Source organism: Equus przewalskii, chromosome 3 (genome assembly GCF_037783145.1).
Source record: "Equus przewalskii isolate Varuska chromosome 3, EquPr2, whole genome shotgun sequence".
In the NCBI taxonomy this organism is placed as follows: Eukaryota; Metazoa; Chordata; class Mammalia; order Perissodactyla; family Equidae; genus Equus; species Equus przewalskii.
The window spans coordinates 10,185,979-10,209,424 of record NC_091833.1 but is presented as its reverse complement, the minus strand read 5'-3'; the positions used below and the strand labels follow the sequence as shown (position 1 = coordinate 10,209,424).

The following is a 23,446-nucleotide window of genomic DNA, read 5'->3' as shown; positions in this document are numbered from 1 at the left end:
AGTCATATAGAGTTCGTCTTTCTCTGACTGGCTTATTTCACTTAACATAATACCCTCGAGGTCCATCCACGTTGCTGTGAATGGGCCAATTTTGTCTTTTTTTATGGCTGAGTAGTATTCCATTGTGTATATATACCATATCTTCTTTATCCAATCATCAGTTTCTGGGCATGTAGGTTGGTTCCACGTCTTGGCTATTGTAAATAATGCTGTGATGAACATAGGGGTGCAAGGGACTCTTGGGATTTCTGATTTCAGGTTCTTAGGATAGATACCCAGTAATGGGATGGCTGGGTCATAGGGTAGTTCTATTTTTAACTTTTTGAGAAATCTCCATACTGTTTTCCATAGTGGCTGTACCAGTTTGCATTCCTACCAGCAGTGTATGAGGGTTCCTTTTCCTCCACAACCTCTCCAACATTTGTCGCTCTTGGTTTTGGATGTTTTTGCCAATCTAATGGGTGTAAGGTGATATCTTAGTGTAGTTTTGATTTGCATTTCCCTGATGATTAGTGATGATGAACATCTTTTCATGTGTCTATTGGCCATATTTATATCTTCTTTTGAGAAATGTCTGTTCATGCCCTCTGCCCATTTTTTGATCAGGTTGTTATACAGAGAGTTATTTTTAAAAGCTCTTTTATCAAACAGATTATGGCTATTAAAAAAAAATCCCAGAATATTCTGAAAACTCACCATTCCTTTGGTTTTCACATCAGAGGAACTAAGTTGCGTCAGTGTCCCAAAGAGCTCTCTCTGGGGCCCTGGTCGTAAGAGGTTCCAAGGCAATTTCCGATGTGCACAGTCCACGGAGCTGGTCTGAGTCACTCGGGATGCAACGGAAAAAATCCCTAAGGCAACATGAAATCCGCTGCCTCTAGCCCAGCTGTGTTACCCAAGGTGACCCAGGCAAGTCGCTAACCCCTGCTTCTGTCAACCGAGGGAGCTGGACCTTCTGAGTTCTTCCTTTCCAACTCCAACCGTACCACAGCCACTGTGGTTTTCCTCGAGGCAACAAAATAGAGCTCAGTCAATGTTTGAGGAAGGCAAACAAAGGGGAGAAGGGGCCCCCAGCAGTGGGGAGGTGCCCCACCCTGCCAGCGAGGGGAGGACAGAATTCTCTCCCAGGAGAAGGGTATGAATGAGACCAGCAGACGCTCCATCCAGGTGTTTCCTCCTGCCCAATACTTTCCCCTAACTTCACGGATGTTATACAATCACGTTTCCAGGTGTGCTCCTGGAAAACGTCATCCGTGCTCAAAGTAGAGATGCCTATTTGCATCTTCCCAAACAAAAGAGTGTGCCGTACTTCTGACTTGTGCAAACCTGAAAGGGCTGTGTGTTGATCATCTTTCAAAAAATCATTTTGGTTATAGTTTTCCACTTTGAAGTGTGGATTCTTGCACTTTCATTTACAATTCAAGCTTACAAACACTACCTTTTGAGAATCTACTCGAATTGACCATGACGAGGTTTAAACACCATTTTTGTAAAGGGCTTGTCTTTGCCAACCTCGCTTATTTCTCCAGTCGAGAGATTTGAAATATTATCCCCAGTTTCCTCTCTATGCCACGTGACTCCCCCCGACCTCTGTGAAATAGCGGTTTTGGAGGCTGTTTTGTTTGTTGTGACAGCAGCAGAGAGTTTCTATCAATAGAACCTCACCTTTGATCTCCAATACAAAAACAGACGCTCCGGCTAAAGTCACTTCTCAGTCTCTTGGGTCTGTGGCCCATCCATAAGATGCTGCAAGGGACACCGAAGAGCAGCTCGAACCCCATGTTTCAGTGACACAGAAACAATGTTCCACATGCTGGCCCCAGTGAGGGTGACGGCTGCAGACATTTTCCCGCAGGGCCAGGCAGCCGGCTCAGCCTCTACTTGGAGAGCTTGTTTCAAAGAAAGTCCGGGTGCTAAGTCGTCTTGGAAAATGAGGCAAATGGACTTTTGGTGGTGAAACAATGCATTTTATACAGAAATCGAAATATAATGATGTACATCTGAAATTTATATAATGGTATAAACCAATGTGCCCTCAATAAATAAAAAGAAAAATATGAGGCAAATGAAAAAGCCACCTGATATCAACGAAAAAAACCACCAAAATTGTCATTAAAGTTTTAATAAGTTGAATTTCGTAATCAATTAAATCTTCAATAAGTTGACAAAAGCTAGCAGTTTTCTTTCTTTTTTAAAAAAAGCACTTCCTTCTAAAACCAGTGATCAGAAACCAAGGAAAGCGCGTTTGCTTGGGAGCATTTTTCTCCAGCTGTTTGCAAATAGCAGCTTCTCGGCCAAAGAATCCTCGGGGTAAAAACCTTTTTATGTTCATTTTCTCGAGCCCCACGTCTGGCGGCCCTTTTGAGGAATTTGAAGGCAGAATGCTGCGAGCAAGACTGCCCCCTGCCGGCCGGAGTGGTCACCGCACATAAGCTCCCCCGTGGCATCTGGTTGGCCGGGTGGCTTCGGGAGGGAAATATTTAACTCCACGTGCTCACCGGCTGGACTTTGTTGCACAGTGGAGGAGAGCGAATGTGTATGTGATCGCCCCGGGAAAGAATGAGCGCTGCCAACTTGCCCGCTCGAGGAGAGAATGTTCCCATTTCTGTTGCAACTTTCCTGGAGTCCTCTAAGCCTCTGGAACAACTTGTCCAGAACAAATAATGTTTCACAAACTCATCTTGTGAAACAGAAGCTCCAAAAAGATGTACTTTTATTGATTTATGAGTTATTAAATTTTAAAGATCAACCTAACCCATAACTTCTTCACAAATCACGTCGCTCTGGGGGCCATAGGAATAACTAGACCCCTCGTCACAGGAAGTGGGACATCGCCAGTGGCCAGTTTCTACCCAGCACTGTTTGACTCAGTCCTGGGCTAGATGTCGTGAGCCACGAGGTCCCCCGGGTCCTTCGCCTCAAAGACTGCACAGTCTAGCAGTTAGCTTGCATCATGTTCTATTTTTTAAACACACCCAGTGAATATCTTTTTTAGATCCTTCTTGCCACTCTGGGTGGGTACAGCATCTGTGCAGATTACAGGTCATTTCTTTCCCGACATAGATTTTTCATGACAATATTTGTAATTTAGAGCACACACTCTGAAGTCAGTGAGATCTGCGTTTGCATCCCAGCTCCGCTACCTACTAGCTGTGTGCCTTGGGTGAGTTGTTTAACCTCTCTGGGTCTCAGTCTTCTCATTTTTAAAATGTGGATAATAAATTCTGCCTCACATGGTAGCTGCGAGGATTAGATAAGATAATAATATGCGTCAACACATTGAGCAGAAAGTTTGGCCCATAGTAAAAATAAATAAGTGTTAGAAGTATTTCTGTATCCAGATGAAATGTATTAAACTGGCTTTGCTCCCTGACTTGTGGAGACAAGAGTATTTCTGAAAGTTTTGCCTTTTATTTTAAAGTGTTCGAGCACTTTAGCGCCACTTCAAAGTATTTGCTTCTCCGGTTTTCCAGGTCTCGGGGAGGGACGTGGCTGCTGTCCCTGTGTAAGAGGTCACACCGGGTAAGTTTGTGAACGCTCACAGAGCTCCCGCGATGTCCTTGAATTTGACACTGGTGCCAGAATTGATACAATTTTGGTCTCCCTGAATAGCCAGTGCCTGAGGACTTTAATGTTTTGAAGGTGGAGAAGTGCCGTTTGAAAGCTGTTGGCAGTTGTCTGTCTCTGGAGGGTGAGGGGTCACGTTTGGCATAGTCTCTGCTTGGGGAAATCACCAGGATGGGCCTTCAGTCATGCACAGGACGGACAACTGTGTGGTCGCTTGTAAACAGGATATACCAACACCTCAGACCAGCATGTCCTGTGGAGCCAGGTGGACGGAGGGGGCATCTATAGCCCAAATATGTCCTCACAGAGTTAGAGGGCTTTGGGCCTTACATGTCGGTTTGGACTGCACTGTCTCTAGACATGATGATTTGTTCTTAGGGGATGTGGGTGCCCAAGAATCACCCCCAGGAGATGGGGAGCAGAGGCTGGCCCAGGCAGGAAGGAGGAGGAGCATCTCGGCCTCACCTAGAGTGGGTTCCAGAAGAACCAGCAAGGGTCCTGGGGCCCTGAGCTGGGGAAGAGAGGGGCCTCTCTCAGAGGGAAAGGAGGTTCCTGGACGTTAGAAGCACAGATTGTCACAGGCACTCCTGAGCCGACAGGTAGGCTGGCCTGTCGATACAGAGGGAGGAGACACCAAGGAGGAGAGAGGGCCAGAGAAAGACTCCTTGAGTCTAAATCAGACTGTCCTGAGCAAGGCCTGGGAATCTGCTAAACCAGAACCACTGCCTGGGGACCACCGTTCCAGTTCTGTGGTTTGCAACCTTGGCTGCATGTTAGAATCATTGGGGGAGCTTTTCAAAAATATAGATGTCCAGTATATACCCAAAGGATTGAAAATAGATGTTAAACAAACACTTGTGTGTCTGAATGTTCATAGCAGCACTATTCACGTTAGCCAAAAGGTGGAAACAACTCATATGTCATTGACAGATGAAGAGATAAACAAATTATGGTATATCCATACAATGGAATATTATTCAGCCTTAAAAAGGAGTGAAGTCCTGATACATGCTACGACATGGATGAACTTTGAAAATATTACGCTATGTGAAAGAAGGCAGGCACACAAGGTCCCATTGTCTATGACTCCTTTTGTATGAAATATCCAGAATAGTTAAATCCACACAGACAGAAAGCTGAGTTGTGGGTGCCAGGGGCTGGGGTAAGTGGGGATGGGGAGTGACTGTTTAATGCATCTAGGGTTTTATTTAGGGTGATAAAGATGTTTTGGAACCAAATAGTGGTGGTGGTTGCACGACACTGTGAATGTATTAAATGCTACTTTAAAATGGTTAATTTTATGTTATGTGAATTTCATGTCAATAAAAAAATTATAATTATAATGATACTTAAAGAGTATATAAATGCCTAGGCCCCACGGCAGACCAACTAGACCTGAGCCTCTGGGGGTGGCACCAGACGTGGATGTGTTTCGAAGCTCCCAGGCGATCCCAGGCTGCAGCCCAGGCTGAGAACCACATTCGCAGGGGATTTGCCACCAATTTCTCAGACTGGTAGCACTTGGCTCACACCCGGTCTCTCTCTAGGTCTCAATAAGGTGTCCCTTCCTGCAGAAAGTCGTCTTCCAGGGTGCTCCCTCCTCCCGCCCCTGACCAGCAAGATGACAAGCTCTTTCCCCAGATGCTGCATGACACCCAGGACACATTTCTTCCAGAGCACTTTCTGGACTCGGTTGCTAGACTTCGAGCTTTCTGGGGGCAGGCACCAGGCTTTCCTTCTAGCTCAGTTTCCCCAGGGCCCAGCACAGGGTCTGGTACAGACAGGAGCCTAAGAGCTGTTGAGTGAATGAAGGAATGAGTGAGTGAACGAATGAACACTGAGTGGGTGAGTGAGGGAATGGGAGCCTGCTCACCTGTCGCTTGTGTTTCTTCCATGCACTTAGCTTGCCCAGAGCATTCGTGACAGGACCTCTGAGGGGTTCCTTTGGGAGCAGGACTTCCATCTCTCCTACAGGTTTATTCCAGCAACACTGAGTAGCTTCGATGCTGGAGGCTGGAAGATGTTTCGAACTTCTTGATTGTCAGCCTTCTCCGCCACGACATCCCGCACACTGGACTCACCTGGGGAACTTTAACCAGTGATTGAAGCTGATGCCTGAGTCCCACACCCAGCATCTGATTCAGCTGCTCTGGGTGGGACCAGGGCGTGGAGGTTTTTAAAGCCCCCAGATGCTTCTAATGTGCAGCCGAGGTCACAAACCACTGCACAAATGCTTGGTTGCAGCATTCCTGAGTAATTTTATTTCTAAAACTCACAAACCACTCAGACACTGGCCATACTATTTCCTTACATGGAAACAGAAGGATGTTTAGCACAACCGTGATAGACCCCTTGACTTTGCTCTAGAATTTGAGGCCATCTCCTTGAGCGTTAGTGGCTCCAGGATCAGAGTGCCTCCGGGGGAGATGACTCGCCCCCCGTCCACTGACTGACCCAGGCCGTCCTGCGGGTGAGGGAGGAGGCTGGGCAGCAGCTACTGAAGCAGCAGCTTGTTCTGTCACGTAGCTTAACGCTGCTGAGGGGAGAAATCTTGAGGGACTTGAAAAAGCTGGAGGATTATCTTTCTTTCCTAGCCTGTAAGTAAACAGCGAGAACAAGGTGAAGGCAGCCTCATAACCTGACGTTCGAAGCGTTTCATGTTCGCTCAGGTGGCATAGTCTATTAAGATGCGACAAAAGCACATTTCATATTTACAGCAAAAACATTTTTAACTCCATATGCTTGTTTTGTTAAGATGATTACACCTTGCTGTTGAAGAAACAAAATGCCTAAACTCCTTGTTTTAATTAAATAAGCTTAAATATTTGTTTTGGGTGATAATTTGCTGGTAGTGTTTGTTTCTCTTAATACAATGTGACAACAAATAATTCACTTAAATATTCACGACTCATTCTCAAGTTAGATATGATCCTGTCCAATGACTTCACAAATACTAGTTTCCCTTAGTTCAGATTTTTTCTATTATTATGGTAAAGTACACAACTAAATTGGCCATTTAAACCATTTTAAAGTGTCCAGTTCAGTGGTGTTCAATAGATTCACAATGTTGTGCAACCATCTAGTTCCAGAACTTTGTCATCAGCCGCAAATCCATTAAGCATTCTCCATTCTCCCTCTCCACATATTGCAGGATTCCATTTATATGAAATGTCCGGAACAGAACAATCCAGAGAGACGGAAAGCAGATTAGTGGTTGCCAGGGGCTGAGGGTGGGGTGTTGGGGAGAAATGGGGAGCTCCCAACGGAAAACCATGCTCCCCAGCCCCGCTTCCTGGGTAAACTGGGTTGACGGCTGCATTTTGTTTCTCTTTCTCATCCAGGAAAGAGCGTTGTAAGAGCAGGCATTTTCCTCTGAGTGCAGCTCTAGCTCTGTTCATTTTGATATGTAGTGTTTTCATCAGTATTATTTCCCACATAGTTTACAAATTTATTTTTTGTCCCACGGTAGTTTGATAGCACGTCTGGACATTCTCAAAGGGTCAACGTTTCGCTTCTACTTGATAGTTTATTTCTAGGTTTATTGTGTTCTGACCAGAGAATGTGACTTGTACTATTTCTAACTTGTTATGTATAATGGGTTTTCCTTTGGCTTTATTTTTTGTTTTTTTTGAAAGATTGGCACCTGACCTAACGACAGTTGCCAATCTTCTTTTTTTTTTGTTTTTCCCGAATCCCCCCAGTACATAGTTGCATATTTTTTCGTTGTGGATCCTTCTAATTGTGGCACGTGGGATGCCACCTCAGCCTGGCCTAACAAGCCGTGCAAGGTCTGCACCCAGGATCTGAACCAGGGAAACCCTGGGCCACCAAAGGGGAGCATGTGAACTTAACCACTCGGCCACGGGGCCGGCCCCTGGGTTCATTTTTATAACTTCTTCTATTCGTGCTTGAAAAGAAGTCTACCCTTTTCAAAAGAGAGTTTAGAATATTGAGTTTATTGTTAATTATATTATTCTTTCAGTTTATTAATAAATATATTATTAATATATAATCTTTACATAATATTAAAATACTCTAATTATTTAAATAATTATAATATTAATTATATTATTGTTATCTTTAACATTCTTACTTTTTCCCCCCTACCTAGCCCCACAAAGACTGAAATCAGTGAGGAGAATCTGCCAGCACTGTTTTACTCCTGTTGGTTTCCCTTAGTTATTGCTGCAGTTTGTCTTTTTTTCTTTTTGAGGAAGATTAGCCCTGAGCTAACTACTGCCAATCCTCCTCTTTTTGCTGAGGAAGACTGGCCCTGAGCTAACATCCATGCCCATCTTCCTCTACTTTACATGTGGGACGCCTACCACAGCATGGCTTTTGCCAAGCGGTGCCGCGTCTGCACCCAGGATCCAAACTGGCAAACCTCAGGATGCCGAAGCAGAGCACGTGAACTTAACCGCTGCACCACGGGCCGGCCCCTGCAGTTTGTCTTTATATATGTAACAGGATGCTAGAATGAGACTCTCATTTCACCTTCAGCAGAGGCACCAAAGTCGGGTGAGATCAAGGCAACATAAGCCAAGAACCCCATAACCTAAAGTGAGGGGCAAGACTGCCTACGCAGGACAGGCTAAGAGGCTGTAAAAATGTACAGTGTAGAAATTACACTTTAATTAATCTTACAATTAGGAATAGATGAGGTAAAGTATTAAAATAATTTATAGTACATTTATATATATATTTTTTTAAAGATTGGCACCTGAGCTAACATCTGTTACCAGTCTTCTTTTCTTCTTCTTCTTCTTCCCAAAGCCCCCCGGTACATAGTTGTATATTTTACTTGTGGGTTCTTCTGGTTGTGGCATGTGGGACGCCACCTCAGCGTGGCCTGATGAGCGGTGCCATGTCCGCGCCCAGGATCCAAACCGGCGAAACCCTGGGCCGCCGAAGTGGAGTGCGCAAACTTAACCACTCGGTCATGGGGATGGCCCCTGTATATGATATAACTTTATGCTATTGTTAAGATACTAACATATTTAAAATATTTTGATGAATAATGATATGGAAAAGATCATAACATGTTATTAATTCTAACTTTATGAAATAAACACATATACAGAAAAAAGATGGGAAAGAAACACCCTGAGATTCTAGGTACTTTTTCTTTTCTTGACATTTGCCTGAATTTTAGAAATTTTTTACAATGGATATATATTAGTTTCTTTTTTAATCCTTATTTTATTATTGGGAAAAAACAGTTGTTTTTTTTTTAAAGGATAATTCAAATGCCCAAGTAATCACCTTCTATGCTATTGCTCTCCAGCTTAAGACCAACACATGACTGAAAAGCACTTGATTTGGGGGTCCATCTTCCTGTCACTCAAGGCCCCAGAGGAGGGCGGGGCCATGGCCCGGCTTCACTAGCCGGCAGTTTTCAGAGCAGGTTCTATGGCTTGTTTTCCCAGGAAACGGCCGGAACATCCCAAGAGGATGTGGAAAGTTTGCCTACTTTCTCGTGTATTTATTTGGGCCTGATGCTGGGACTAATGCACTAGCTCTAGCTTTATGTTTAATCATGGCTCAGAAATCCAGTTACCATGGATACAGAGGGCCAAGATGATGTCACTGTTGCCATTTGTCTCATGAGCTGGTTTAAACTAACCTTTAAAACTTATGCTTAATTATCGTTACTGCCAAAATAGGCCCCGAGGGGACGTGCCTTAATCAATTCATATTTTGACGATCGTTTCCTACTGTCCTTATCAGGAAAAATGATTTCCTGGGTCTGCTACTGAATCCACACTGGGCCTCTCGGACTTGCACATTTTCCCAATCCACGTAAGACAAAAATCCTTATTTGCATCCTGCCTGCTACCTGGAGGGACGGAGTGAGAGGAGGTGCAGGAAGAGGTGGCCTAGTTCCTTCTCTTGGTCCTTCCACTCTCCCCTTCAATGGATCACCGTCTGGAGCAAAAGAGGGGGTGAGACGGAGACTGTGCTGATTCAAGGCACGCCCCACTTCTTTCTGTTTCTCTCCTTAACACAGCAATATCTTTTTAAATAAATGCTCTGGAAAGTAAATTCTATAATGAAATTACATCTGGTTTAATTTTTTAAAAAGTAAATCCTCACAAATCACGCAAAGTGTCAGGCATGCGCCACGCTGCATGCCCACAGGCACAGCTGCGAAGCCTGCAGCCCACAGCTTCAGCTGGACACACATCTTCGTTATTCCTTCCTTGAACAAATGTCCTAGAAATTGAGGAACCAGCAGTGAACAAAAGAGACAAGGAAACAGCCTCATGGAGCTTTGAATGGGAAGGCCACAAGGAAACGAATACTCTCAAAAGTACCTCTACCATCCCCTGGTGTCAGGTGCCATGGGGGAGGACACGGGGTGCTATGAGAGCCTACTTCTGATCTACAGGGTGGAGTTGGGGACGGGAGGTTCAGGCAAAGTTTCCCTGAGGAAGTGACATTTGAACTAAGACCTGAACATTGGCCCTCCAGATTTTCCATAGACAGATGATTTGGGACGGTATTCATGTTAGAGAAAATGACAATTGCTCATGTCAGAGAAGAGGAGGTGATGAATAGTGCTCCTCTAAACACTCCTTTATCACCAGTACTGGACATGATGAATGAGGTAATCAATGGGAGCAAGTGCAAAGGCCCTGAGGTCAGTCTGCTAGTGGGGCATGCAGATAAAAGATCTAAGCACAGATTATTATCATTGTAAACCAGTGGTTCTCAAACTTCTTGGCCTCAAAACCCTTTTACTCTATCAAAATTACTGGGGACTCCGAAGAGCTTTTGTTTTATGTAGAGTCTACCTATCAAAATTAAACTACTATTAGAAATTAAAACAGAAGATTTAAAACTATTATTTAAATGTTAATTCTTCAAAAAATAATAAACCAATTACATGTTGACATAACACATTTTTGTGAAAAATAACTATATTTTCCAGAACAAACACATTTGGGAGAAGAGTGGCTTTATTGTACATTTTTGTAAATCTCTTTAAATATCTGGCTTAATAGGAGACAGCTGAATTCTCATATCTGCTTGTGTTCAAGCTGTTGCAATGTTATTTTTGTTGAAGTAGATGAAGAAAATTTGACCTCCCACAGATAAGCAGTTGGAAAAAGTAGGATATTGTAATGGCCTTTTTAGATAATTGTAGGCATCCTTCTTTGATACTATACCAAAACTTAACAATTGATAGTTTTCCCTTAAAGGTTAGTTGCAGTGTGGAATCTGAAACTGTAACGATGAATTTTCTGTACTTTGTTATATTTCAATACATTTAAACATAAATGGATTGCTCTTTGCATGGATCTTTCACCCATCCATGATTTTGTAACACCATGTTTTGGTCATTTGGAAAATATTCTTTTTTTGCTTTTAGCAGAGTTTCCAAGTGTTTTCGTTATATAAGATTTAAAAATCATGTTCGTTAATATCACCACCAATGTCATCAGAAAAGTATTCAAGTGTTGGGAAGCTGTCAAGCTCACAGTGCTCGATACAAGTTTTCCAATTGCTAATTTTCACTCGAAAGCTCAAATTTTATGATTGCCAACAAATATTTCAGCAGTTTTCCTTGAAGGGACAGGCTCCCTTCTTTTATTTTCAAGAAAATGTCTGCCAAACACTCAAGTCTGAATTACCACAGTCAGCAAGTTATTCTTCCAAGTAAAAATGATGCTCCATAATACACACAGGGGCTAGTTTGGCTGGTAACTCAACCATGAAGTGCTTTTCCTTGCGATAACCATGGTCCTCAGGTTTGCAGGAGAAATGTTGCATGCTGACTTCCTATTTCATCAGGCAGAATATTTTAAAAAGCATGTACTCAAAGGCCAAGATTTAATATAATTGATAATTGTAATGGCTTCATCAAAGACATTATTAAATGAAAAAGAAATCTTTTTTTCCCCTAGGAGTGTGTGATGGTGAAGAACCAGGCCAAGTTCGTTTTTAGGTCCCTTTTGCTGTGTTACTTTCAAAACATATCTCAAATCCCACCACTTCTCACTAAATCCCCTCCCTCCTTGCTCTGAGCCCTGCCATCTCCCTAGGGTTGCCGCAGCAGCTCCTAACTGGGACCCCGCTGCCAGCCGGCAGCCCACAGCCTCCGCTCCGCACAGCAGCCTCCTGTCCTGACGCCCATCCAGAGGGAAGGCGCACCCCGCATCCCGCAACGGCCACGTGCGTTCTTCCTGGCACTTGTGGTGGACACTGTATCTCGCCCCTCGTGGTTTTCTTTTTTGTCTTCACTGCCAGAAGGTGTGCTCAGCAGGCAGGGACTTGGCTTGGTCGGTGCATCTAGAGCTGCGTCCAGCACAGAGCAGGTGCTCAAGAAGCATTTGGCGGATGAACGAAAAAATGCATGCTCAGAGACGCCAGAGCCCAGCCCTCCCTGACGACCCCCCCAGACCCTCGCCCTCCTTGCCCCTCCTCTCCCTCCCCGCCTTGTGCTTGAGCACCAGGCCCTGTGCTTGACCCTAGAACATAAGGGCAAATGAGACACAGTCTCTCCCTCGGGAATCTCACGTTTCCATGCAGAGGACACACATGTCCACAGATGATTCTCACGTCCCTGAGCGGATAAGAGCCCAGGACTCGAAGTAACAGAGACCTGGGTCAGGGTCTTGGTCTTAAGCTTCCTGAGCCTCAGTTTCCTCATCTGTAAAATGGCAACAACAATAGTACCTAATGCTTAGGTTTGTTGTGAGAATTAAATGAGCTAATAATATAACAAAGTCTCACATATTATTAATAGTAGATGTTTTAAGTGGTGAAGGTGGAATTTGAGTCTTAAGGCCTATGTATTAAAAAAATACAGAATTCACCAGAGTCGGGGACAGGGGTCGGAGTGTGTGGGGGGAACTTCCAGGAGGAGGGCAAGTGGGACAGTGCCTGGGGCAGAGCTGACGTGGTGAGAGGTGGTGAGGTGGGTGTCCCAGGTTGGGGGTCATGGGATGATGCTGGAGGGGCATGCAGGAGCCTGAGGGCAGAGGAGTTTGCGACCCCTGCTGCAGCGCTGGGCTCCTTGCCTTGGGCGGGGAGGGGAGGCCTCGACAAAGCTGCCTGATGCAGGACGGCTGGCGCCCGAGGAGGGGGGATTGGAAGAGGTAGGGAGCCCAGTGAGGGGGCAGGACCCACAGGATGCGGTGGCAGGGGTGGGGGCAGAGGTGAGAGGGGCAGAGAGGAGGCTGCGAGGAGGAAAGCCTGCACTGGGGAGGACCTCAAGTGCTGGGCTGAGGGCTCGGGCCACAATTACCACACACTGCTTACTTCTTCCCCATCCCCCAACTGCCAGTTGGGTTTTCTGAGTTGACAATTTCCTGTCCTTCTGTCCGTCTCAGTGAGGTGACAGGGATGAATCCACGGTGTCTCTTTCTGCAGTGAGGAGAATATCTTAACAGCCAGTCTCACAGATGGGTCGCCTGAGTCTTAAATTGTTTTATTTTATACTGAGGGACACTTGGGGTCCTTCCTTAGTTAGTTAGCTGGTGGTTTAGACACATCACATGTTGTTCCCAAAAAGAGCTTCTCATTCTAACTCTTATTCAGTAAGTGCTTGCTGGCCAATGTTAAAGATATGATGAATTTTTTGAAGTACAATAATTTTTGTTGATAACTACTTATAAGAGAATTTTTTAAAAATCACTTCTGCTCCTTTGAGCTCCACAGTCGGGCCGGAAGGACTGGCGCCTGCATTCGGTAAACGTTCCTTACTGCATAAGAGTAACGCGCTTATTCAAGAGAAAGTACACAATTAAATGAAGCCCAGAGCCACCGATTCCCACCTCCTCACCACCCTTGTTCGTAATCTACTCCTCAGGGGTGTGGACGTGGTCTGCCAGGCATTTCCCGTGCCTCTCTTTTTATAACAGACTTAAAAAACCCAAAACAAGAAGTGAGCTGGCAGTCTACAGCGTGTTTTGTAGCTTGCTTTTCTCCCTCGACAACAGACAGTCAAGGCCTTTTGGAGGCCCAGGCGCTGAGCTGCCTCCTTCTGTGCACTGGCTGGAGAGTCCTGTCCATCAGCATTGGTTCTTAAAGGCATCGGCAGCCTCGAGCACGGCCATCCTTAACAGGAAAAGCAGATCTCAATGCAATGTGCAAGGACTCTTTGGGAAAAAAAGGCAGTTTTGTCCTTTGGAAAGTGCCAGCCTGTGGTTGGACGCCATGTGCCTCGCACTCATGCAAACTCCAAACCTCCCGGGCAGGAGAGGGTTTGGGATGGAGCTGGGCAATGGCTGGCCCCAGAGAGCAGGGGAAGGCGGAGGCGAGATGCGCGGGTTTGCTGCTAGATCAGATTCTTGCTGTCAGGCATCCCAGTGCCCCAACACGGTGTGTGTAGGTCACATTTTCCGTTTCCTTCAGGGCTTTGGTTATTGACATTGAGAACTATCATGACAAGTTGATTTATTTTATGTCCAGGAAAACTAATTGTAAAGTTCACTGAGCAAGTCAAGCAATGAGGTTTCTTTACTGTGGTGCATTAATTCTACGGAACACACAGAAAATCCTTTATGTTTGCACATGGAGACCTGTACAAAAACATTTTCAGCGGGGTTATTTGTTAATATTTACAAAATTGGAAACAATTCAGATGTCCATGAGCAGAGGAAAGAATAAAGAAATTGAGGCATATTTATAGGATAGAATACTTGACGGCAATTAATACGAATGGACTAAACCTTAAAACAATGGCAGTGAAAGAGCAAGCAGCAGAATGCCAGATAAGGAGTGAGACTGTTTAAAAACACACAAGATGCTGCGTGTTGTTTATGGACGTTTGTAATCTGTACTCCAAGTGGAAAGAATGCCAGAGGTCCTGGTAGCGATGACCTGGGTGGAGGGGGAGAGACTGCCTGGCTGGGCCACATAGGGACTTCACGTGCACCGGTGAGGTTAATTTCTTTTTTTTTTTTTTTGCCTATTGTGGTAAAAAATGTCTAACAAAATACACCATCTGAACCATTTCTAAGTGGACAGTTCAGGTGTATTGAGTGTATTCACACTGGTGTGCAACAGATCTCCAGAACTTTTTCACCTTACAAATCTGAAACTCTGTCCCCATTAAACAGTAACTCTCCGTACCCCCACCCGCCCAGCTCCTGGCAACCCGTAGGCTTTCTGCCTCTATGATTGTGATTACTCAAGCTACTTCTGGTGGAATCACACAGGAATTATCTTTTTGTGACTGGCTTATTTCACGTAACACAATGTATGCAAGGTTTATCCATGTTGTAATGTGTGACACAATTTCCTCCCCTTTGAAGGCTGAAAAATTTTCCATTGTATGTATATATACCACATTTTCTTTATCCATTAATCCATCGATGGACATTTGGGTTGCTTCTACCTCTTGGCTATTGTAAATAGTGCTGCTATGAATATGGATGTGCATGGCTCTCTTCAAGACCTTGCTTTCAGATCTTTCGGATATATACCCAGAAATAGGATAGCTGGGTCACATGGTGGTTCTATTTTTAATTTTTTGAGGCACATCCATACTGTTATCTGTAGCAGCTGCATCGTTTTACATTCCCACCAATAGTGCACAAAGGTTCCAATTTTTCCATATCCTTGCCAACACTTGTTATTTTCTGGGGTTTTTTGATAGTGGCCAACCTAATGGTGCAAGGTAGTATCTCCTTGTGGTTTTGATTTGCATTTCCCTAATGATTAGTGATGTTGAACATCTTTTAATATGCTTTTTGGCCATTTGCATATCATCTTTGGAGAAATGTCTGTGCAGTTCTTTACCCATTTTTTAATTGGGTTACTTGATTCTTTATTGTTGAGTTGTAGGAGTTCTTCATATATTCTGGATATTAATCCCTTATCAGATATCTGATTTGCTAACATTTCTCCCAATTCTGTAGGTTGCCTTTTCACTCTGTGTGTTCATTTCTAAAAAGAAACAAATATGAAAAAAAAAGAAATACGAAAAAGATTAACTTTTGCTCATGAGTGCTTGTTATATTATCCTTTGTGTTTTCATTTTATTATTTATTTATTTATTGAGGAAGATTAGCCCTGAGCTAACATCCGCCACCAATCCTCCTTTTTTCTCTCTTTTCTTTCTTTTTTTTTTTTTTTGCTGAGGAAGATTGGCCCTGAGCTAACATCTGTGCCCATCTTTCTCTACTTTATATGTGGGATGCCTGCCACAGCATGGCTTGATAAGTGGTGCATAGGGTTGCACCTGGGATCCGAACCGGCAAACCCCGGGCCACAGAAGCGGAGCATGCGAACTTAACTGCTGTGCCACCAGGCCAGCCCTGTGTTTCCATTTTAAATATTTTTTACATTTAAAAAAGGTGTTGAGAAGCCTTGAGGGTCAGACAGGTTTGGATTAAAGTCTTGGCTCAAGTTACTTATCTCCTGAGTCTGTTTCCTTATTTATAAAATGGATAATAGAATCCATTCAGCAGGAACATTGTAAGAAAATAATATATGTAAACCCCAGCAGACTGCTCTGCTGTCCAATAAATGGTGATTATGATTTCACTGATGCTTGAGGCAGATGAAGGAAGTCTTCTCAAGTCACTTCCTACCTTCCTGTAAGATTGAGGCATCCATTCCACCTTACCCTTCTTTTCCTCTCTCCTCCTATTCCTGTTTCTGACCTCTGCCCCTATCTTCTTCTCTTCCTGTTCCCCTTTACCTCAAAGCTCTGCACACAGGCCCACCATAATGAGCCAAGCTGGTGTAAGATAATAGGGAGTGGTGGGGCCTGTGGCAGTCTGAGAACTCAGCTGGTATGGAAGGGGCAGCCACCCCTGAGCCAAACAGCTGTGCTGGAATGTGGGCCTAATATTGCCAGATCTTCTGGGTTGTATTTTGTGGAGTTTTTTTGAGAAGGAAGTCAGAAATCCATATTTTCATGGGAAATCTTTGGATTTTTTTTTATCATTGGAAATGACTCCAATTTTACCTATCACTATGGGATCCAAACTGAATTCTCAAATGGGCCAAATCAGCAGAGTGCCAGGTGGTCACCTCTGAGTGTGAAGGGGGCATGTACATAGTGGTGGTGGAGGGGAGAGGATTAGGAACGGGAGCTCTGCTGGGTCTGTGTATATGTGTAACGTGTGTCTGTATCTGTGCACCTGCAAGTGTATGCAGGTGTGTATGCCTGCATGTGCATGTACACACGTGTATGTGTGTGTATGTGTATTTCACTGCCACCTCCAGTCCTAAGCAATGAGAGAAGAGTTGGTTATCCTGGAACATTTGGTTTTCATCCTCCTGATTCTCAGTGGCTGATGAAGCATTGGTTGTATGGGACCTGGGCCACTAAACATTTGCCATATGGGGTCACTGCTCTGTTCTTGGAGACCCAAAGCTGCATCAGAGACCCTAACCTGGTCGGGGAGGTCTCCAGGTCCAACACTCAAAGATTAAGTCCGTCTGCCCTACAAATCTTTAAAGCCTGTGTGCACACAAACTCATGTCTGCCTTGGACTTTTCTGTCCTTCTGGGTAGTAGGCAAGATTTTCTTTCCCACACACACTGCAAGCTGGGGGTCACTGATGGAATCTGGCCATGATTGCCCCATTTAAATAGGGTCCCTGCTCTCCAGTCCCTCCAGATCCCATTGGTCCTAATTTATCTCCTCTACAAAGCTGACCAGCACCAGTGGTGTTTTATCATCACACCTGTTTTGTTGTTTTCTCATAGCAGTATTAAGAGGAACATGAAATAGTTTTTGTACACAAGTCTCTCTTAAAAATTAGGAAATGGAAGATCAATGGACAAATTTGCATATTTCATGAAAAATGTGAGGGCATATTTCTTCGTGGAAGTGAAGAAGATTTCTTTCTGTTTAACATGCAGAGTGTATCTGCATCAGAAGAATGCGATTTAAGATTTCACTACAAAATAAACCATAGTAAGAACTATGACCACCATCTATAGAAGATGAGTGATGAAGAATTAATGAAAATAAATAAATACTGTAATTCAGAAAAAGAGTGGCTAGGACTCAAGCATGATTTACTTACTGGGATAAGTGAATATGAGAGTATGATGAGTTTGAATAAGCAGCCAAAAATCTAAGTGAATAAAACTAAACAACAGAAACAATAAAAAGAAAGCCAAAAGTGAAATAGGAAGTACAACAATGACTACCTGGAAATTACATTTTTCTCTACTGGGAATCCATGGGTCCAGTTTCTAATGTGTGGTCTGTTTTAAAGCTCGGTCCCTTTCAGCTCTTTGAGCATCACCGCAGACTAGGTGGTCTGAAAGCCTTCTCAATGCAAAACAGTGCAGAGGACACACCCTTTGAGTTATCTTTGCTCTCGCTAACTTTAGGAGGAGATTCCAGGAAAAGTGAGCTGAGGCCAGAGCTGCCAACAGCTGGGAGAGGAAGGGCTGCCTCAGGGCAGGTGCTCTCAGCGGCACAGCTGTTAAAATACTTACCTAGTGGAGAGGGAGGGAACCAAGCCACAGTCCCGGGTAGTGGCGCCCTCTGGTGACCAAAGGCAGAAGCAAACTCTCAGGAAGAAATGTATCCAATTTAGACCCAAAGGATACGCATAGATTAAGAACAAGATACTAACTCACAACCATTAGAAAGGCACATGGGAAGGCAAGCCACTGTGTGTAAGTTAGTGGATAAAACAAAAAACATATTTAGAGTTCCTCTACCCTTCAAATGGCAGATCTTGGAACTGTCAGGTACCAAATATAGAACAGATATATATGAAATGGTTGAAGAAATAAAGGATGAAATGACAAAGGTGAGGACCAATAAAATACAATCAGAAGCAAACAGGGAGACTTTAAAAAATGGATCTTCTAGAAATAAAAATATTTCTTTGTTGAATTAAAACCAAACAAACCTCTAGAGGATGGTTGAACAGCAAATTAGACAAAGATGAAGAGAGAATTAGTAAACTGAAAGTTATATACGCAGTAATCACCCAGAATGCAGCACAGAGTGACAAAAAGATAAAAATATGGAAGTGATAAGAAGAAATATAAAGGCTAGAATGAGGAAGTCTATTATATGTCTATTTGAAGTCCCAAAAGCAAAGAAGAGAGAGACTGAAGAAGAGGCAATATTTGAAAAGATAATGGCTGAGATAGTTCCAGAATCTATAAAAAAATATATAAATATACAAAGCCAGAAAGCACATCCTAAACAGAATAAATAAAAAGTACACCAAAAACAAAAAGGCCTTAAAAAGGGCAGAGAAGAGTAAACTAGAAAACAAGATACAAAGTAATAAACTATTACTAGTAATTAAAAAACTAGATACAAAAAAGCAAACAAACAAAGATCAACAAAGATTATCCTGAAAACACAGATAAAATGGAACTCTGGAGAAGCTGATAAAGAATAGACGGAGGGATGAATAAACAATATTAGGAATGAAATAAGTATTTAACTTTTTCAATGCAGATTTTAAAAGATAGTGAGTACTACAGTTCTTATGCTAACACATTTGAAAACAAACTGAATGGAAAAGTTCCTAGAAAACGTAATTTACCAAAGCTGCCTCAAGCTGAATAGTCTGTATAGTCCTAGAAGCACTAAAAAAAATCACGCAGCAGTCAGAAATCTCCCCACGAAGTAAATCCCAGGCCCGGACAGTTTTCAAACGAGTTCTGCAAACTTTCAGAGAACAGACCATTTCCATCTCCCCAACTAGGTCCAGGAGGGCAGTAAAACTAAGGATAGTACAAGAAAGGAAAATACAGGCCAATCTAACTCACAAACAGAGATGCCAAATATCCTACATAAAACATCGGTGAATAGCAGTGTACAAAAAGACAAAACATTAATCCTGGAAATTCAAAGTGGCTTACTTGGAGAAAGTCTGTAAGTTTCCTTAATCACATAAACAAATTAAAGAAGAAAAACCATAAGATTATCTTATTTGATGCCAAAAAATTATTTGACAAAATTCAATCCAAGATTTTGATTAAACAAAACAAAATCTAGAAATGAAAGGGGAGTTCCTTAACCTAATTAAGTAAATCTAATTAGCATCTGTGTCATGCATTATTCCAAATGGGGAAGTGTAAGAAGCCTTCCCTCTGACCAAGACAAGGATGCCCACTATTTCTGATTCTGTTCTTTGTACTGGAGGGCCTAGGCCTCAAGACAAGAAAAGGACATGAAAAGGCCTAGCAACTGCAAAGGAAGAAACAAAACTGTCATTATTTGCAGGTAAATATGATTCTTTACACGGAAAACCCCAAAGAACCTAAAGATAAATTATTAGAAATAACAAGTGGTTTTGTAAGAAATGACTTAAAAGCATAATAGAAGACATCATTTAATTGCAACCAAAAAGTATAAGATACTTAGAAACAAATTATATCAAAAGATGTACAAGAGCTTCATGCAGAAAGTCATAAAATTTCATTGAAAAGTCTTAAAGGAGACCTAATTAAATTGAGAGATACGTTGTACTCATGAATAAGGAAACTCAATATTGTAAAAATGTTAATTTAGCTACAATTGACCTAGTGATGCAATGCAGTTCTAATCCAAATCTTAGGAAGTTGTTTTATCATGTGTGTGTAAGTTGCCAAGTTGATTCTAAAATATATGAAAGTACAATGAGCCAAGAATAGTCAAGACATTCCTAAAGAAAAAGAATTAGGTGGGAGCATGTGACTTACTAGTTACTAAGACTTGTACAAAGCTATAATACTTAAGATTATCTCGAATTGGCACAGACAGACAAAAAGACCAGGGTAACAGAAGAGAGATCTCAGAAACAGTCCCAGACACTTACAGAACTTTGATGTATGTCTGAGGTCACATTGGAGACCTGTGAAGAAATGATGCTGGCACAACTGGGTATTCACGGGGGAAAAAGTAGATCCATGCACAAAAAAATTCCAGACAGATTGACAACTTACGTGTGAAGAACACTTTAAAGATTCGAGAAGATAATACAGTGGAATAGATTTCTGATGTTGAGCTAGGGAAAGCGTTCTTGAACAAGACACAAAGAGCCTTAACTGTATAATATTAATACATTTGACTTCATTAAAACTAAAATTAAGACCTCTGTTTATTCAAAAACACCATAAAGAAATCAAAATTGAAAACATAAGCCACAAACTGGTAGAAGATATTCACCACACATATAGTGAACAATATTCAGAATATATTAAGAATTCCTACACATCAATAAGAAAAAGGCAAGCAACCCTACAGAAAAAAAAAAAAAAAAAAAAACGGCAAAAGACACAAGCATTAACTCGTACAGTCAACAAACATGTGGGAAAATATCCTCCACCTTATTGGTAATTAGGGAAATGCAAATTAGCAATGAAATAGCATTTTATACCCATTGGATTGGCCAAAAATTAAGGCTGACAGTAGCAAGTGCTGAAGAGGACAAGGATCGGCAGAGACAAATGTAGGTCGCTGGCACAAGGGCACATTGATACAACCACCCTAGAAAACAATTTAGCATTATCTTGCAGAGTTTGGCATATCCTAATATATCCTCTGACCTAGAGATCCTACTCCTAGGTACACACGCCCGAGAGAAACTCTTGCCCATGTACTCAATACATAGTTTAGGCATACACCCCTATGGGTAAACTTATCAAAGAGCAAGAGAATGAGAGAGAGGGTGGAACACATAGGTAGGTGTGGGATAATGGTAATGTTCTAGCTCTTGTGTTGTGCGATAAGCTCGATATGAAGAAATAATTTTGGGGGGCTGGCCTGGTGTCGTAGTGGTTAAGTTCACGCATCCTACTTCGGTAGCCCAGGGTTCGCAGGTTCGGATCCTGGGCATGGACCTAGCACCACTCGTCAAGTCACATAAAAGAGAGGAAGATTGGCACAGATGTTAGCTCTATGACAATTGTCCTCAAGCAAAAAGAGGAAGATTGGCAACAGATGTTGGCTCAGGGCCAATCTTCCTCACATACTAAAAAAAAATAATTTTTTAAATGTTCCTTTTAAAGTAAGTAACTTAAAATAGAAAGTTTTCATTAGGGAACTTTATCTTGATAGACACGGCTACATGTGGTACAAATGTTCTAAAAGATCGTTGATAAGGTAATTTGACCTTCAGGGGGCAGTGGCCAACACAATGCATTTCATTTTGATAAAAATGGTAAAGCTCTTGCACACAACTTCTTTCTTTAGGGATTAAGAATACGGTAAACATGGTATTCTGTTTTAAACCCCTTTAGAAAAATTAAAACATTTTATAGATGATCTACTTCCTGAAAAACTTGCAAATCCAACACAGATATATGAAAATAAATTTCCAAATAATGGCATGAAACAAAGCATTTGGGTCATTTTCAAACAAGTACAACGACCTCTTTGGTAAATAAATTACCAATTTTTCTTTCTAAAATGAGTGCATTTTAATGCTTTCCAAGAAATTATTGGATTTTTTTGCTAAGTGAAGAAAATATCTAAATGGAAAAGAGGAGGCAGCATGAGCTATTGAGAAAATTCTTGTTCAAAAGACTCTAGGACGTTGCATCAATATCAAAGTCGTACCACGCAGAGGAGCGATAACTACGCCATATTTGAGCCAGCAGATATTTTGCCTAACAATTCAACAAACCAGTGATGAGTTGGAAGCAAGGCTTGGAAATGCGTGGTACACAAACGGAGAAGTACTTGATGATTTTTTGTTCCGTTAATTTTGCAAGAGAAGAGATTTTGAAATGTAGTAAAGCTCTTATTGGCATGTTTAAAAACCATCTTCCAAAACGGAACACGAAGAAATATTTCCACAGGGAAAAGCAATCAAGTGGACGAGAAATCCAACCGTCACTTCTCCCAGGATGAAACTCTCAACTTCCTGGGTTTGGGGACGGTGGGCAGGCCCACGAGCACCTGAGAGCAGCCATCAGTGAAGAAAAATCTCTCTGTGATTTTGGAGACCACGTTCAATTTGAATATCCAGAACTCTCTGACAGGGCCTCCAGAACTTGCTGTGATTTCAAACGTCCTTTAATTGAGAGTTAGGATTTTCTAACTTAATGAAAATAAAGAGTGAAAATTGAAAGTGACAGGTCGAGAAACATACGTTTCATGCTGTCACAATCCTAGATATGGAGCCCTTGGTGAAAGACGGTAAATAAATTTCCTCTCAAAGTATAAAACTATTATTTACTGTTATTATTAACCTGAAAGAATTAAATGATTATTTACAAAATTGTGATGAATCTTTTAAAAATTTACCTAAAGTTGATGGTCTGAGTTAAGTAGCCCAGAGAGGCTGAAAATTTGAGGCCCTCCGTTCATGAGGCCTGCTGGGCCCCTGCAGGATCCTGAGCTTTTCTTATTGCGGGTTATGCTAGATCGTTCCTGGGAGGAGACAGTGTTTCCGGTGGCCTGCATGTAGCTTCTTTTCATGCAGGACTATAAGGAGGAATCTGGAGAGAGCTGGGGTCTTGTGCACTAACCTCAGCATCCCCACTCTTCACGAGCAGCCCCGTGGCCTTGCGCCAGTCATCATTTCTGCTTCCACCCCCTATAAAGGCAGCGTGAGGTCCAGGCTGAGAAACGCACACTTGGAGATGGTTCACCACCCTGGAGTTGGAAGGATCTGTGTTGGAGTCCTGCCCCTGCCGCTTTCGAGGTGTGTGGCTTTAGGGAAGTGACTTTCCCACTCTGAGCCACCACATTTCCATCTGGATCTCTCAGGTAGTTCCTTCATCCTGGCTGTGTGATTGCGAATCGTGAATGAGAACAGGTATGTGAAAGCTCTTTGAGGCCTGCGACGTGGAACAAATTGAAGCATCAACTCCCATTTCTCCCACTGCCAAAAATCTTTCCCATTCCGTTCTCCCAGCAGAAGCCACGCCCTGCTCAGTGTTGGAGGTGATGGAGGATGTGAGGCACGCAGGACGTCAGGGGAACTGAGAGCGGAAGGAGATAGCAGCT

The 23,446-nt window shown here is 42.7% G+C and overlaps 2 long non-coding RNA genes across 2 annotated transcripts; one reads left to right on the top strand and one right to left on the bottom strand.

Annotated features, from left to right (window-relative positions):
* The first annotated feature begins 3,024 nt into the window (after window positions 1-3,024).
* LOC139082193 (uncharacterized) lies at window positions 3,025-9,431 on the top strand. Its single transcript, XR_011537942.1, has 3 exons — window positions 3,025-3,163; window positions 3,474-3,522; window positions 9,295-9,431. It is a non-coding gene; the product is annotated as an uncharacterized lncRNA (long non-coding RNA).
* A 1,077-nt stretch (window positions 9,432-10,508) lies between these two features.
* On the bottom strand, window positions 10,509-12,954 carry LOC139082194 (uncharacterized). Its single transcript, XR_011537943.1, has 3 exons — window positions 12,832-12,954; window positions 11,722-12,220; window positions 10,509-11,349 (listed from the first exon to the last, which is right to left on the bottom strand). It is a non-coding gene; the product is annotated as an uncharacterized lncRNA (long non-coding RNA).
* Between the last annotated feature and the right edge of the window lie 10,492 nt (window positions 12,955-23,446).